Genomic DNA, 16,454 nt, shown 5'->3' on the forward strand with positions numbered 1-16,454 from the left:
AAACATGTGATTTCAGTGAAATCATATCAGAATACATTTTCACCGGTAGATTTACATATATATTTTTACCAGTGAAAATATAATATTGCAGGCAGTGGCGTAGCTAGAAATTTTGGACCTTCATGCAAAAATTACGCAAGTCCCCGCTGAACCTTTTTTTTAGTATGAGATAAAATGGTTTTTAATACATATTTGTACATTTTCACATAATACAGTAAATAGGAAAATAAATTAGATATAAACTCACCGATTTTAATTTTTTTTCTTTCTCGCTTTCAGATTTGCAGAATCACTAATACGATTTTCAAACTCCGTTTTCGATTCTTGTTTGTGTCCAATGGCCTGCAATGCGAGATTTATAATAATTTTTAACTTAGTAAAGGACCTTTTAACACTTGCCAGTTATTGGAAAAGTAAAATAATAACAATAAACACGACATAAACTCCTGAATATTCACTTTCTAAAGAATGATTAGTAATTCTGAAAATTGCAAATTTACGAGAACAAAATTGCTTTGAGAAAACTTCTGTGTCTTTTTTCTGCGTTTCAAACAATTTTTAAAAATATTTGCTTCTGATGTATTTATGATATTTACAAAAAAAATTAAATACATAGTTTTTCACTAACTGCATTCCTTGAAAGAGACTTTTAAGTTGAACGGTTACCTTGTCAATAATTTTATAAAATATATCAGCTCTGGTTGGTGGTTCACTATTTTTAGAGAAATTATTAGACATATTGGAATAATAGAACCAACGCTAAATTTATTTAAAAACTATTTTAATATTAGATAACAAGTAGTTGTAATAAATGGTACAAAGAATGAGATAAATGATTTAATCCTAAGTAAACTTGCAGGAATGATTCAACTGTATGCTAATAATACGGTATTAATATCTAACTCTAAAAGAATGATATTTACATATCTAACAATGAATTTAAAATAAGTTTAATTTTTCATTAAATTAAAAAATTTATAGTTTTTTGTTTAGCGTTTGTGGAAAACATAAAAGAAGAAAAAATTAATAATATACAGTGGAACCTCGACTTACGAGTTTTTCGAGATACGAGTAAATTTGATTTTACATACGAGCAAAAAACGTATTGAATAACTTAAAAATAAACTCTATCACTAATTTATGTAATATATTATATATATTTACTATTTGAATTGCCATCAATGCGTTTTTATTTTCCCTATTGAAATAGATTAATGGTATATCAATTAATTTAAATTAGGAAAATTGATTTGATAAACGAGTGATTTGGGTTACTTGCTCCATCATGGAATGAATTAAACTCGTAAGTCAAGGCACTGCTGTACACATTAATCGTTATAAAAAAAACATACAAATATTAATACAATCAAAATACATTTGAAGGAATGATATTTTCATTCATTTTTATTAAACCAAAAAAATACCAGAATTACCTAATTATTATGGTGTCTTTTATATTTTTCGTACGTACAATTCTTATATAGTGGGGTACATGACAAGGTAAATAAAATTTTAAACAAAAGAAAAAGTAGTCGTTTGAAAAATGGTATTAAAAATATGTGATGAGGATAAAACAAATGTAATAAAAAGATTTAAATTTAATGTATTAAATTTTTAATAAAAACATTATTTTTAATGAAGAAAAATCTTGAAGTATATTTATTTTTTTATCAATACATAATATTTATAGAGGAATGAAATTTAAAACACAATATTTTCTCAAAACATACAAATTTAATGACTAAAGCACTATAATTCGTTGATATCTAGGGTAAATTTTATTGTTATAATACTTAAGACTGCTTTTAAATGTTTATAACTAATACACGTTCTTAACAAGTTTTTATTAAAATTTAATAATAAAAATGTTTGGTCACAACTGTACGTTGTTCCAAAAATAACAAACATTATTGAGGAAAAAAAAATTTTTAAAGTCTAATGATTTATAAAATGAGATAATTTCTTTATTATTAAAATGGTAGAACGACAACTGATTTTCTATTTTGCTGAAATCAGAAAATCTTCTAGAATATTATTCACGTAATCTGGTAATGATATCTATATATTAATCAAATTTACTCGTGAAAATATTATATGTTTTAATTTTTTTTTTGTTAAAAATAGTTATTTAAATAAATTGAGTTTTAAGTGAAATGCTTTTATGTTCATTAATAAATTATATGTATATTTTTTTCCTGCAATTAAGGACATAATCACAAAGTCAATTGTGTTTTTTAGTTCGGGAAAATTTGATTAATGTTTAATTTAAAAAAAATGGATAATTGATTCACGTTATATTAAGCATTATATTTTAGTCTCTGTAGCTGCACTACTTCCTTTTTTTTATCCACATAATAGAATTCCGTAAATTAATTGTATTCTTGCTATTACTAATTATTGAATTGAGGTTTTTACATGACTGAAGACGAAATTAACTAACCTGGAGTTATGTAGGATGGTCGGTTCCTAGAAAAGATACGACCATTTAAACCTTATTTTAATATATATGTTAAGAAATAAGTTAAAATATATTATCTTTTTATAGAATCGCTCGAATATTCAACATTTTAACAGACGTTTTGGTTATATTATTGGGTTATATATATAATTTCACTAAACATTTGATAATATGAACTTTGTACACTCGAACACTTTGCACTAAAAATTTGATAGAATGCACTTTGTACACTCAAACTTTATATAGTATATTTTAATATATTTTCTGGATAGATTCGAGGCTGTTTGATTTAGATATTCTTTGATGGATAACCTGAGAATTTCTGGATATCAGAGATGCCATTTCGAATTTTTTCAGAATGGAGGAGGGGCAAAAGTTGGTGAGTTTTTTAATATTTCGATTTCATTGCGATTTATAGTATGACATTTTTATGGCCAAATTCAATTTGATATTACATAATCTTTAAAAATATTTAAGTTATCCTTACTGATAATACTTACTTTTGATATGAATGTATTGGTCAAAGTATATTCAAACCGAATTTTGGTCAATAGGAGAGCGCAAAAACAATTATCACTTCTCAGAAGTCAAAAATTCACGTCAAAAGCAATAAAATCGTGTCGGTGCCGTCGCAGTGGGAACGCTCGGCAACGAGCGTTCCCACTGCGACGGTGCTGACACGATTTTATTGCTTTTGACGTGAATTTTTGACTTCTGAGAAGGGATAATTGTTTTTTGTGCACTTCTATTAGGCAAAATTCGGTTTAGTGCTTCATTCGATTCTTACTTATTGTAAGTGTTTTTTCATTTTTTAGATGGAGGGGCAGGGGCGGAATTTTCCTTCCTTTTATATATATTATTTATATACCACGATGTGTTTTATTTAATTTTTAATTTCTATACCTCTAAAAAAAGTTAAATGCCATTGTATTTATGTATTTATATAAAGATGAATCTTACTTGCTCTGTGTTTTTTTTTATTATAATCAATACATTTAAATTCATATGTACCGTTAATTTCCAATATTTTTTGCCGACCATATAACAGTATATTCTAAGCCCTGTATAGTTTCTTCTTCTCGGTTATCTGATCCGTCATCTGTCCAATTTTGAAGTCTCTATTTTGAAACGCGCCAGATTTCTTTCGTTGCTTATTTTTTTCATCTTCGCCAGCGTATAATTTCGGATGGGGCCGAAGGGAAAAGAGATGAGATGAGTCCCTTTTCATATTTTTTTCCAGTCCCTATCCTGTCTCTCGAGTCAATTGGCCAGGCCGCTGCAAACGAGTATCGCAGACAAAAATAAACAATAACAAATTGATGCAATGAAACAAAAAATGGGCCGCCATATTCGAGACCGGCTCCGCATTAACTGGGCCCCGAGACAAAACAATGCGTGCCAGTGTTGCCATGTAGACGCATCCCAAACGGTGCTAAAAGGTTTTGGCACAAAAGGATTGAGAAATTAAGATTCGTTTACATTTTACAATGTAGATTTAGAGATAATCGTAGCTCAGAAAAGATGTGATAAAAGTAACTTAATGTATTATATTTATGAGTAGGGTCTCATTTATTGTTGATTCTCATTTACCTGAAGATATATAAAAAAAAATTGGTTAGCTCTTAAATTATCTATAACCGAAAGTTGCCATTGTTTTCATGATGTTATTGAGCAAATTCAGTTAGAAAAAAGCGATTCAATTGCACTCTGTAATATACAATAAAATAGCTCTCAGCTTTTGTGTATGATTAATTGATTCAGACTAATTAATTAATTAATATTGTTCTTTGAATTGCAAAACACTTTAGCTTCGTGTAATTACCTATACAATTATTTGTTATAATAATTTTAAGAATAGTCCAACAAAAATAAATAATAATAGTTGCAACATAGATCAGCGAAGCTTGTGAACTTCGTCATAGACTTTTTAAATCTGATATATCTTATACAAATGTTTAAGAAGTACTGATTTTATTTATAACAAATTTGAAGAGTACATGCACATACGTATATTAAATACATGCATCTAAAAATATTTTATCTTCAAACGATTTTTTAAATCTAATAAAATAGTTTTAGGTTCACAATACTATCATAGTATATATGATATATGGTTCTAGGACACTAACCCCCTGGACATTTACCCCCCGGACATTAACCCCCCGTCAAAACCCCCCTGGACATTAACCCCCCGTACAAAAAACCCCCCGAGCAATTAACCCCCCGACAATTAACCCCCCGTGCCAATAACCCCCCTAAAAATTAACCCCCGCCACGTATTAAGATAATACAGATATTACTTTACACGTTTCGTGATGCTCTGTTATACTTAATAAAAAATATAATAACACCATTACTGAATTTTAGCTGTATTATACATACATATGTATCTAGGTAAGGGCTTCTTAAACTTTTTTCATTCACGACCCCATTTATGATTGTGAGCTTCTTCGCGATCCTAGATAAATATAAAATAAAGATATATAAATAATTTGTGTTAGTTTATTGATTATGCAACAACATACATATTACATACATATGAAAAAAAGTAGTTTTAGAATTTGCTTAGAAACATACAAAAATATAAAATTAAAAATTGCACAAAAAGTTGTAAAATTGTATTTATTATAGTTACAAAAATTATATGCCTTATTTATTATCAAAACTGCATTTTTTGCAATAACATAAATAAAAAAATATTGAGCAATATATATTGTCGCTGGAATATTTTATAAGTATACAAAAATTAAAGGGAAAAATCGTTTTTTAATGAAACGGATGTGCTTGATTTACTGCATAACAAATTAAATTTTGGTGCAATATTTGACACTGCTGGACGTAAAATCTCCTTAACATTTTTAGCGATGAACGATATTAGGATTTAATATGGGTTAAAGCTGAAAAAGTAATTTCACATAAAGGTGTTGAATGGCAAAATAACACTTATTGCCATATCAGAAATTTTGGGCAATTCAGTTTTATTTCCGATCCAGAATTCAGTCAAGGGCTTGTTTGGAAAATCTAGTTTTAAGTTTGAGTAACTCGAAAGCTCAGCAAATTCTTCATGGGCTTTATATGGCATTTGATCAATCTAACTCAAGCCATCAAAAATGGTTTTTGAATACAAGATAACTTTTTTAAATCAATATTTGATATAAAATATTTACTAAACTGTGTTTCTAGCGCTTTTAAGTGACCTATAATAATTTTTGCGATAAAAGTTTTACAATGATTTTTCTCGATTATAAAATTGTTGATACTGAAAAACATTTCGAACGAATCCTTTTCCACCCTACTTCTCCAAGTGTTGATCTTTTTATTAAAACTTTCAATTTTATCATTTGAAGAAAATATATCGCAATTGGTTCTTTGAAGAGTAAGTTGATATCGTTTAATTTCTCAAAAATATCTGACAGATAACGCAGTTCGAATAGCCATAGGTCATTTTGAAAAAAAAGCCGCAAGATCACATTTTTATTCAGTTGAAAATATTTGATACTGCCCATTCATATTAAACACTATTTTATTAAAATAATGACCATTTATTATAAATAGTAACAACTTGTATAAAATACTCATCTTTATACGTGGCGGGGGTATCATTAAAAAACTATTTTTCCCTTTAATTTTTGTATACTTATAATATATTCCAGCGACAATATATATTGCTCAATATTTTTTTATTTATGTTATTGCAAAAAATGCAGCTTTGATGATAAATAAGGCATATAATTTTTGTAACTATAATAAATACAATTTTACAACTTTTTGTGCAATTTTTAATTTTATATTTTTGTATGTTTCTAAGCAAATTCTAAAACTACATTTTTTCATATGTATGTAATATGAATGTTGTTACATAATCAATAAACTAACACAAATTATTTATATATCTTTATTTTATATTTATCTAGGGTCGCGAAGAAGCTCACAATCATAAATGGGGTCGTAAATGAAAAAAGTTTAAGAAGCCCTTATCTAGATACATATGTATGTACCTAAAATTCAGAAATGGCGTTATTATATTTTTATTATGTATAACAGAGCGTCACGAAACGTGTAAAGTTATATCTGTATTATCTTTATACGTGGCGGGGGTTAATTGTTAGGGGGGTTATTGGCACGGGGGGTTAATTGTCGGGGGGTTAATTGCTCGGGGGGTTTTTTGTACGGGGGGTTAATGTCCAGGGGGGTTTTGACGGGGGGTTAATGTCCGGGGGGTAAATGTCCAGGGGGTTAGTGTCCTGATACCATGATATATATGTAAAAAATATTAAATAATTATCATGATGCAACAAAAAGGTCAATAAATTATATGTCCAATTACAAATACTATTATATGAATTTCGGTTGAATTATTTGAACAATAGATAATTTATAAATCTATTATATTCAACACACCTTTTCCCTAATTTGTTGGTTACATTGAGAGTTACTATATCACAAATTAACGAAACACCCCAAGATACGCATGATTTAACTTTCATACTACACTTATGTTTACAATAATTTCTTTTACCATAAATCATGTTTTTTATTTTATTTTGCCAACATTTTATCAATTAAAACATGTAAAAAAATAGTTTACGATAAAACATTTTTGTGATAAAGCTACATGTAATGCGGATAACACATTTATGATTTAAAAACTCGCTAATGAAACACGTGTTTATTTAGCTGATTAATTTACGTTATATTTACAGATACTATATAAAACTAAAGCAGTTAAATTTTTATTTATTGTTGACAAAAAAAATGTTATTGTTATTAAACGAAATTTTATAAAAAAAAATACAACAACAACATAAATTTTCTCAGTAATACTCACATTTAAATTAATCAATTTTAATATTTTCCAGCATTTGACCTTCTTTTTGAGATTTAATCAATAGAGAAATTGAGTTTAAGACCTTGTTTTTTAACCTTATGTAACAAAGCAATAAAACCTACAGAGTAGTTATTAAATAACATTACATGTATGGCTCAATAACAATCGGAAAAACAACACCGTTAATAAATTTTATCTAACGCATCCTCAATCTCTCCGGCTCCCATGATTACGGGGTTTACTCTCCTAAAATCTTTATTTACTACCTCGCCTCAGATAAGATAAAGCCATTAAATTATGACGAGGTGCGGCTTAAAAACGTAGAATAACTTGTGACACTTATTTGTAGCAAGGGACCGGTGATAAATTTGGTCCAAGAGAAAATTATCTTTCGATTCCACTGAGCCCTTTGACACTCCTCTTGAACCTGTTGAACTCGATAATTGTTTTGTTTTTTTCTCGCTCTCGATTTCTGTGGCGTAGCTATTTTCGTACTGAAATGAAACCGCAATCGTCGTCCGTCACTTTAACGGATTGGCGATAACGTTGGTTATAAAGACAAAGGAGCAATAATTTATGCGATGACACTCTACCGTCTAATTAACCGACAAGTGATAATTGCCTATTACAGTAATACTCACTTATATTTTTACGATCTATTCAAAATAGTTGTCTAGTGTTAACAAATACAAATTCGTTTCGCAGAATATTATTAAAATATTTAAACAGATGCATATTTTTCGATTAAAAATATATATTTATAGCGATGTATTAAATTTCGTAAATCGTGTCACATTTCAATTGGTACATTTTATACTATATATACCAGTACTAACATATATGCAGCATTTGATGATAATGCTGTTGTTTTATAAAGCTTCATCGAGATATGGGAATGATATTCTATGCACATAATTTATTATACACACCAAGCATTCCAAAATTATTGTTTATTGCTCATATATAGCAGCTTAGTTATACGAATAGATTTATTAAATCTCTAGAATTCTTGTATATATATCAAATACAATTTTTATTTAAATATCGAGATTTACTTATTGCTAATATGTTTAATGAAGCATATTTTATGGACTATTTGGGTAAAAATATGTCTGAATAAAGACAAAAATGTACAAATATAATTGTAGAAAGAATTTTGTGAATGCAATACCTGCTTTTGTTTTCACTTCACCAGCCATCCCTATCATAAAAAAGGGCAGCGGTGGCTCGGTCATTTCTCTGTTACATAACATAATTACTGGGAAGTACTAGGTTTCGTTGAACTTTCCTGAGATTAACTTAAAATTAAGCAAGTCACATCGCGCATATCGACACAATTATATTTTTAAAATTTACGATAGGATTTATTGCATAAGTTTGGTCGGCAGTTATTTCAGTCCTCTGGGATTAAGAGGGATAATATTATTTTTATTTCGCTATTGTTTATAATGCTTTCAAGTAATAAATCCACGTGTTCAACTAATGTTTCTATAACAAATTCGCTCAGAATAATTTGAATAATTGTTGCAGCCTTAAATTTCTTCATTAGCCTTAAAAACATCACAAAGCAAAAAAAGCAGAGGACCCAGATTGTATCCTTGTGGTATTTTAGAATGAGGAATCATTGTTTTGTTTTCAAGCTAAGCTTTGCAATAAATTTTTCTTCTGATTATGTAAATGTATGCTAAGAAATAAAAGTGATGTATTTATTTAAATAATATTACATACATACAATGAGCAATTTTCCATCGCCAGTGGAAAATGCAATTAATAAATAATTGACAGCGAACAAACAACCCACAAGTTATCGCACATCATCTATTTTTACACATTTTCCTGCCGACTGCCATTTATCGAATATTCACTGAGATACACTCTGGATGGAGCAATGACATCTTAATTGACGTCCATTGTTCAAACCATTGTCATATATGATGAATAAGTGTACGCGATGCGGTTGGTGCAATCTTTAATGAGCCGAGTCAAAGTAAGTTTTGCAAGTGTGTGTGTGCGTCGTTTTCCAAAAAATTATACTCGCCAAAAACGAAAAGTGAAATTTGCGTCGAAAACCTGACGAACAAAGAGAGGCACGATGGCGTGAAAAGCGATTTCGACAAAATCGTGTCGAGTCGTGTCGGAAAAGAGAAGTAAATAATACATGCGCGACGAGTTTTAGACATTTAGATCTCTTTAAAGTAAGTCAAACGCGTTAAATTAGGTGGGCCAAATAAGTTTGCTGAAATTAATCGTGATCCATTTTAGATCGTCAAAAATGTAATTTGAGAACATTTTTATGAAAAAGTTTCTAGAATACGTGCTCCCAAAAATTATGAAACAGATAATTTTGTAAATTAACCTAATGTTTTTTGTATTTTTTATCAATGATTATTTATTAATAATGGATAAATATTTAAATAAAAAAATATAAATATAATGCTAAGTTTATATAAACTGCTCGCATTATTAAACTTTATTAGCAAAGTTTGAAGCAATTGAGAAAAGAATATCTAGAGTGGAAGATGTCAACAACAAAATTATGACTCACTTAAAATTCCAATGATCTCAAAAATGTAAGAATAGCGACATGGAACGCTAATGGTCTATTGAATAGAAGAACAGAACTAAAAGTTTTTTTATATATTTCGCATCTCAGAGACACACTTTACAAATCAATCATACGTAAGGGCTGATTTACACGCTGCAAGTTGCTGGCGAGTCACTGGCACGAGGTGACTGGCATTTCAGTTCACTGGTGCTTTACCGTTTACACAGTGCCAGCAACTGAAAGAATAGTCCAGTCAAATAAGGGTTTAACCTCGGAATGAAAGATAACAAGCTGAAATTTTGCACAGACCTTTGTTTTGGCGTTCTAAAGATAGGGTGAAAAGTCTCATAAGATATCGTGTCTGCTAATCAAGATATTAAAGGTCAAAGGTCATAAAAATCGTTTTTTTGCAAATATCTCGCCTCCTTTGCGTTGCATGTCATTAGATGTTTTTCAAAACTTATAGAAAATAAAATTTTCTACAAGTTTGTCATAAATTATTTCTTCGTATGGACAATGGTTTTCGAGATATATCGCGGGGAGTGGGAAGCGCGCATCCGTTTATAGGATAACGCTATGTGAACTACGGAGCCAGAGCTACCTGCACATTTTTCCACAGTTTCATAGGAAACGTCGCAAATTGTTATCTGCTGAATGAACCCATCTAAAGCATTATAACTTTCAATCTCCATATCTTCAAAAATCATCATCGATAATGCAAAAATTAATAGCGTATGGCCTCTGATACTTCTTGCAAAAGCGTGACCATTCAACATTTTGTCGACAGAATTCGCAGCATAAATTGTACTGAGAGCTTCCTTGATTCAGCTTCCATTCATTATATACCCTATGCATCCAATAAAAGATATAAGCATATGAAAGCCTCCTAGTTTCACAACTACTCTGGACAAGTCTGAGTTAGCATCTGAAGCTGCTACGATTTCACGTGCTTTTATGTACAACGGCTGATCAAAAGTTATTAAGCATGTTCTTTGTTCATGTTTCTTGGCAGTGTTTATAGTACACTGTAATGTGGTGTTAATTGTGTCCATATTACTCGCAGGATGATGAATAAAAGTAAGAAACAGAATCCGAGAAGTTACAAAGTTCTCATTGTTTTTTGTAAGTTGTTCAATAAATCCATTCCACCCTGGCAGCGGTGAGATATTTTTCCACTTTCCGTACATCCACAACAAATCAACTACATTAAATATTTGTTCGGTTAGTTCTTCTACATCATTAAAATTTTGAACTTGAATCTCTTGCTCAATCCGGGTACGACATGATTTTCATACACTAGAAGGGGTATATGTGATAGTGCTGCTAGCTCCTTTGCACTTGGTTTTGTTGTAAATTTCTTTATGCGGTCATCGGATATAATTTCAGATTTTGAAGTTATTATTTTTATCATTCCCATTATATGAACAGTATTATAGCCATCAAGAGTATAAATATTTTTCTGCATTATCCGCTGCATACTGTACTAAGGCACTTGACTCTGATGGTTGATTACGAGGCTGTGGGTGATAAACAGCTGAAATTTAACATTTTACAGTATCACTATATGAAGCGAAAAAACCTAAACTTGACAAAACATCCAAAAGTATTTTTGGATGTTTGGCCTATCTGTATTTCTTCTATGAAGAAATACAGATAGGCCAAACTGCGAAGAAAAGGACTGTTTTCGTATGGAAGTCATTATAGCATGACTTATAGCTGTGTATTTCGTTTTAAAATGCCCCGTCTTTCCTTTTCTGTTCTTTATAATAACTTCTTGCAGAAAATGTAATAAAGTTTTCGGAATTTCTTCATTAATATTTTACTCGGGGGCGGATAGGACTTGGTCTCAACAACAGAAGATCGAATATCTTCTTTAATAATCGCCGCAGCAGCTTCCACTATGCGCAAGTGTTCTTCTTCCGAAGTGCCTTTTTTATTTTCATACCAAGCTATGGATAAAATTTAAGCTTGAGCATCGCGAAAAGAAAAAATAGGGAATGATCCAATCTTCGTTGTAATTATAATATCAGTTAAATATTTTTCTCTTAATTTGGAAATGATCTTCATATCTTCATATCATCTCCGTAAGGACATCTCTCAACTCTTTCAATTTTTTCGCACAAATTTCTTGTAGAGCAATATTTCATTCTTAATTCCTAATAATACAACGAAGAAAGTAATAAAATTATTGTTCAAACGACTTGCCGAGACCACTTTTTTCACGATTGTTTACTTTTTCAAAGCTTATACCAAGTTAAGCAGGTAGAAATACTCGCTGGATTCTATAAACGGATGTACGCCTCCCACTCTTCGCGCTATATCTCAAAAACAGTTAATGATACAAAACAAATATTATTACCAAACTTGTAGAAAATTTTATGCTTTACAAGTTTTGTAAAGCATCTAATGACGTGCGACGCATAAAATGCGAGATATTTGCAAAAAAACAAATTTTGTGACCTTTGACCTTTGATATCTTGATTAGCAGACACGATATTTTATGAGACTTTTCACCCTGTCCTTAGAACATCAATACAAAAGTCTGTGCAAAATTTCAGCTTGTTATCTTTCATTCCGAGGTTTAGCCTTTATTTCGCCTTATTTGACTGGACTAAGAAGTATTATTGCGAAAAAACGCCACTCACCTCGCGCCAGTATGGGAGTGTGGTGGAGGAGGGAAAAAATGAATTAAAATAATTTTTAAAATGAAACATTCTATGCTTAATTTTCTACTCTGTAAATCGTATCGCTATTTATGAACGGTGTATATAATAATACACGTAAACAAAGGAAATAAATTTAATTATAATAATAAAAATAAAATTTGAATTTGCTTCATTGCTTTCCAAGGCACCGGTAATGCATTCTGTTGTTTCGACCAATGAAAAATAATAATTCAAATATAAAACAAGATGGCCGACATCAACGTGACAACAGTATCAATAATCGCGTTGTTCGATTTGACTGAATATGAATTATCGGATTGCAAATTAACTAGGTATGTTATAACTATGAAAACGAAATATATACATAATGTGTGTAATGATTATAAGAATACATTGATTAAACTAGATAAACAATCTTCGTAACGAAATCTTCAAATTTTGAATTTTCGTTGACGGACTCCGAGGCCGAAAAGTGAGTTTTTCCTTTTACAATACATAAAAATTATCATTGCTTCTGATTTAATGCATATATTCGTTAGATTTGACGTATTGCACATAAATCAGATACGTTTTAAACGTGAACGTGTAATATATCCTTAAGTCTGATTTACACTTATTTATATATTCTTTAGTGGAAAGCACTATTTTTTTATATTCCAAAAAGATCATACTGTACATTATTATAGTTTTAACAATTTATTTATTAAATAACAGAACTATATTATAATGATCATTACAACTAATAAATACAAAATCATAACCTGATTTTAAAGTATACATTTGTATTTACTAATATAATATTTTCGTATACTGTTCTATCATCTATAACAAAAACAACTTTAGACATTACCATCTATTTTTTAACGTATTCTGTCGACCTTTGATTTTAGTAATTTATTTATATTTATACAAAATATTGTAAATACTTATTTTTAATCCATTAACATTCTTCCACTAGTTTATGGTGGCTAATAAAATATTTCTATCGGTACCTTCTTTTATGCGTCATGAAATACATATTTGTAATTCCACTTAGAATCCAATTATAATTTACGATTTGTTTTAAAGTATATGCGAATTAACTGAAATCCGTTCACTAAATCGATCTTGTTAATTTCCTGGTTATCGCAACTCTCAATCAAGCATTTCATTACACAGACTATTACAATGAAACAGGCGGAAGTATTTATTTCGACCTTCACATGTAACTTGAAATTGTACTAAGCAATAATATAGAAAAGTTAAAATCATTAAAGAACTATTATTGATATTTTCGATCCTTTCTGTCAAAAAACATTCTCAAGGCCATATTTTGAATGACATAATGTGTTTACTTCTTTTTTTATTTACAAACCGTAAAGATCTGATAACAAAAAGTGTCAATGACAGAATCAAATTGCTTCAATGCAGGCAAGTCGAATCACAAACGAATTGTTTGTTTGATTTTCACAAAGAACAAAGGGTATTTATCTGACGAAAGAAAAAATGCATTTGAAACAACAATCAAAGTGCGTTTTAATTACAGTTCAATGGGTTTTAATGAACTTTTCGATAAGCGAGACCGCAGTAATTATCACTGAACGACTTTAGACAAGTCATGATCCAAAAGCGTTTATAAAGACCTCTTTCTTTTGTACGCTATTTATATATTTACTATGAACATCCTGTTTTACAATTAAGCGAATTCGCATCGTACATTTCCCTCGTGTCAATGTATCAAAATTATGCTTTTAAAAATGTTAATTTAACGCAGTGAAATTATTTACATATACGTACATGTAAATATGCTCTTTTAATTATGTATTACCATACGAATGAGTTTCACTTTGCTATTTTAATATTTGCTTTTTAATATTGCAATGTACGTAAATGTTTATTTACATGTCAATGTACATACGTATTAATTCGGTCAAATTGTCAAGGTTAATCTTTCTTTATTTCTAAGAATGAAGATTTCTAGAAAGCTTTCCGAGAAATTAAGAGACAGATTATTTTGTCAAGGTGAACGAATAAGCAAACGCTGACTAATTTCTCTATCATTTTCCGATTCAAAGAGAAATTAAACATGACATGATGTTTGAGCGCATAAGTATAGATATACAATTAGACAGACAATATTGTATAATTCAATATTAACGTATGAAGTATACATATATCAGATAAAAACACCATAAGTTTACTGAAAAATCAATTCCAAATTTAATCAACAATTTCTAGTAGTAAATATTTTTATTGATTAAGGATTTGCATATGGAAAAAATAATAACACTCATTGGAAATATTTTGCCACAAAGATAAGATAACGCGCAAATTTTTAAAATCGTCGATTACATTATTTAATCAACAATTAAAAAAAAAATTTTGGTATTTTTTTATATTTTTTATGATAGTACATATTAAGTAAATTTCAGTCTATTAATTATACAATAATTATGTTCCAATCTTAGGTATAAAAAGTGCCCTTTATTTTGTTATAAAATACATCATTTTTGTGGAAAAAAATTATAATCGGTCATGTAAAAAGAAGTACAGAAATACCACAAAAAGTCAACAAAAATAAAAAACCTGTTCTAATATTTTTTTTAAACTACACTATGTATAAATTAATATAATTATTAATATACAGTAGCTTCCCGAAATAATAATTTCGGATTTTGAGGCCAAAAAGGTGTGACTCTGAATCCAAAATAGACGCCGGAAAAATTGGCGTCATTTTATTTTTTAAGCATATATAAAATAGCACATATATATAGATATGTAGCTGCCGTTATCATGTGGTGTATTAAAAATAGCTGTTTTCGAAAGTCAGAGAGTCTTCGCTTGAATTGTTCTTCTGTTGATGCTGGACTATCCGCTGATGTGTCTGGTTCTGTGCCTCCTTGTGCTATTTAGAGCATCTTATCCGTCTGCCTTTCTCTCTCCCTGCCTGCTAACCAAGTATCACATCCTTTATATTGCTAGTTTGAGACAGTTCTGGTGAATTGCAGATTAGGATGTTGGCGGACCAATTGCATCGCTTCTTAAACACACCAATGAAATGTTTTTACGCCTTGAAAGTGACACGGACATGATCGTTCCAGCGATTGTTAACAAAGGAATGGCACAACAATAGTTACTTTGCAGAATATAACATATTGTCTATCGCGTATCCTTTCCAAACAAAGACTAGTTTTTCCGTTTTTTCTACTAAGTGATTAACCTCTTAGATTTTAACGTTTTTTTTAATCCCTCCAAACAACTCGCAGTGGGAACGCTCATTACCGAGCGTTCCCACTGCTACGGCGCCGACACGATTTTATTGCTTTTGACGTAAATTTTTGACTTCTGAGAAGGAATAATTGTTTTTTGCGCTCTCCTATTAAGCAAAATTCAGTTTATTTATGCTTCATTCGTTTCTCATTTATTGTAAGTTGTAATATTGTTATACAACGTCTTATTATGAGCACTAGATAACCGAGCGATTCCAAATACATAAAAAAATTAAATAAGAAATATAATCAAATATAACAAATATGACTTTACTATTTATAACATTATGGTAATTTAAATGTGTGGAAAACAAGGAGACGCCATTACTCGTTTTAAATAACTATGAAGCGTTTGGTGCTTATTATATATATAACAATGGCATTATACCTCAGTCTTTGATTCTTTGATTAATATCAATGATTTGGGGCGGAACCAGACTTTTTGTTATTGCCAAGCACAGGCTCTTTACCGGTAGGTTTGAAATTTGTACATATAGCAACGTCATCATTTTTTAAAATGCGTATTTGTTACTTGTTCGACGAATATATTTGACACCGACCCTTGTATTTGTTATAGTAAGGTTCACAGTGTTTTTTAGTGCACTTAATCGGAAATACTAATGGCTACTGTTTATATACATAATTGTAATGCAAAAAATCTGATTCTTAAAAAATGCAATAAATTAATTAGTTGTATGGCCCTTTTAGC

The 16,454-nt window shown here is 29.9% G+C and overlaps 1 long non-coding RNA gene across 1 annotated transcript in view; it reads right to left on the reverse strand.

The window, feature by feature from the left end:
* LOC148238157 (uncharacterized) overlaps positions 1–16,454 on the reverse strand; it is an 83,299-nt gene that overhangs the window by 38,364 nt on the left and 28,481 nt on the right. The window contains exon 2 of the long non-coding RNA XR_015812721.1: positions 248–342. This is a non-coding gene — a long non-coding RNA (uncharacterized LOC148238157). The remainder of the gene's footprint in view (positions 1–247; positions 343–16,454) is intronic.

Source organism: Plectrocnemia conspersa, unplaced genomic scaffold, assembly GCF_051122295.1.
Source record: "Plectrocnemia conspersa isolate PC_06_02 unplaced genomic scaffold, ASM5112229v1 ptg000002l, whole genome shotgun sequence".
In the NCBI taxonomy this organism is placed as follows: domain Eukaryota; kingdom Metazoa; phylum Arthropoda; class Insecta; order Trichoptera; family Polycentropodidae; genus Plectrocnemia; species Plectrocnemia conspersa.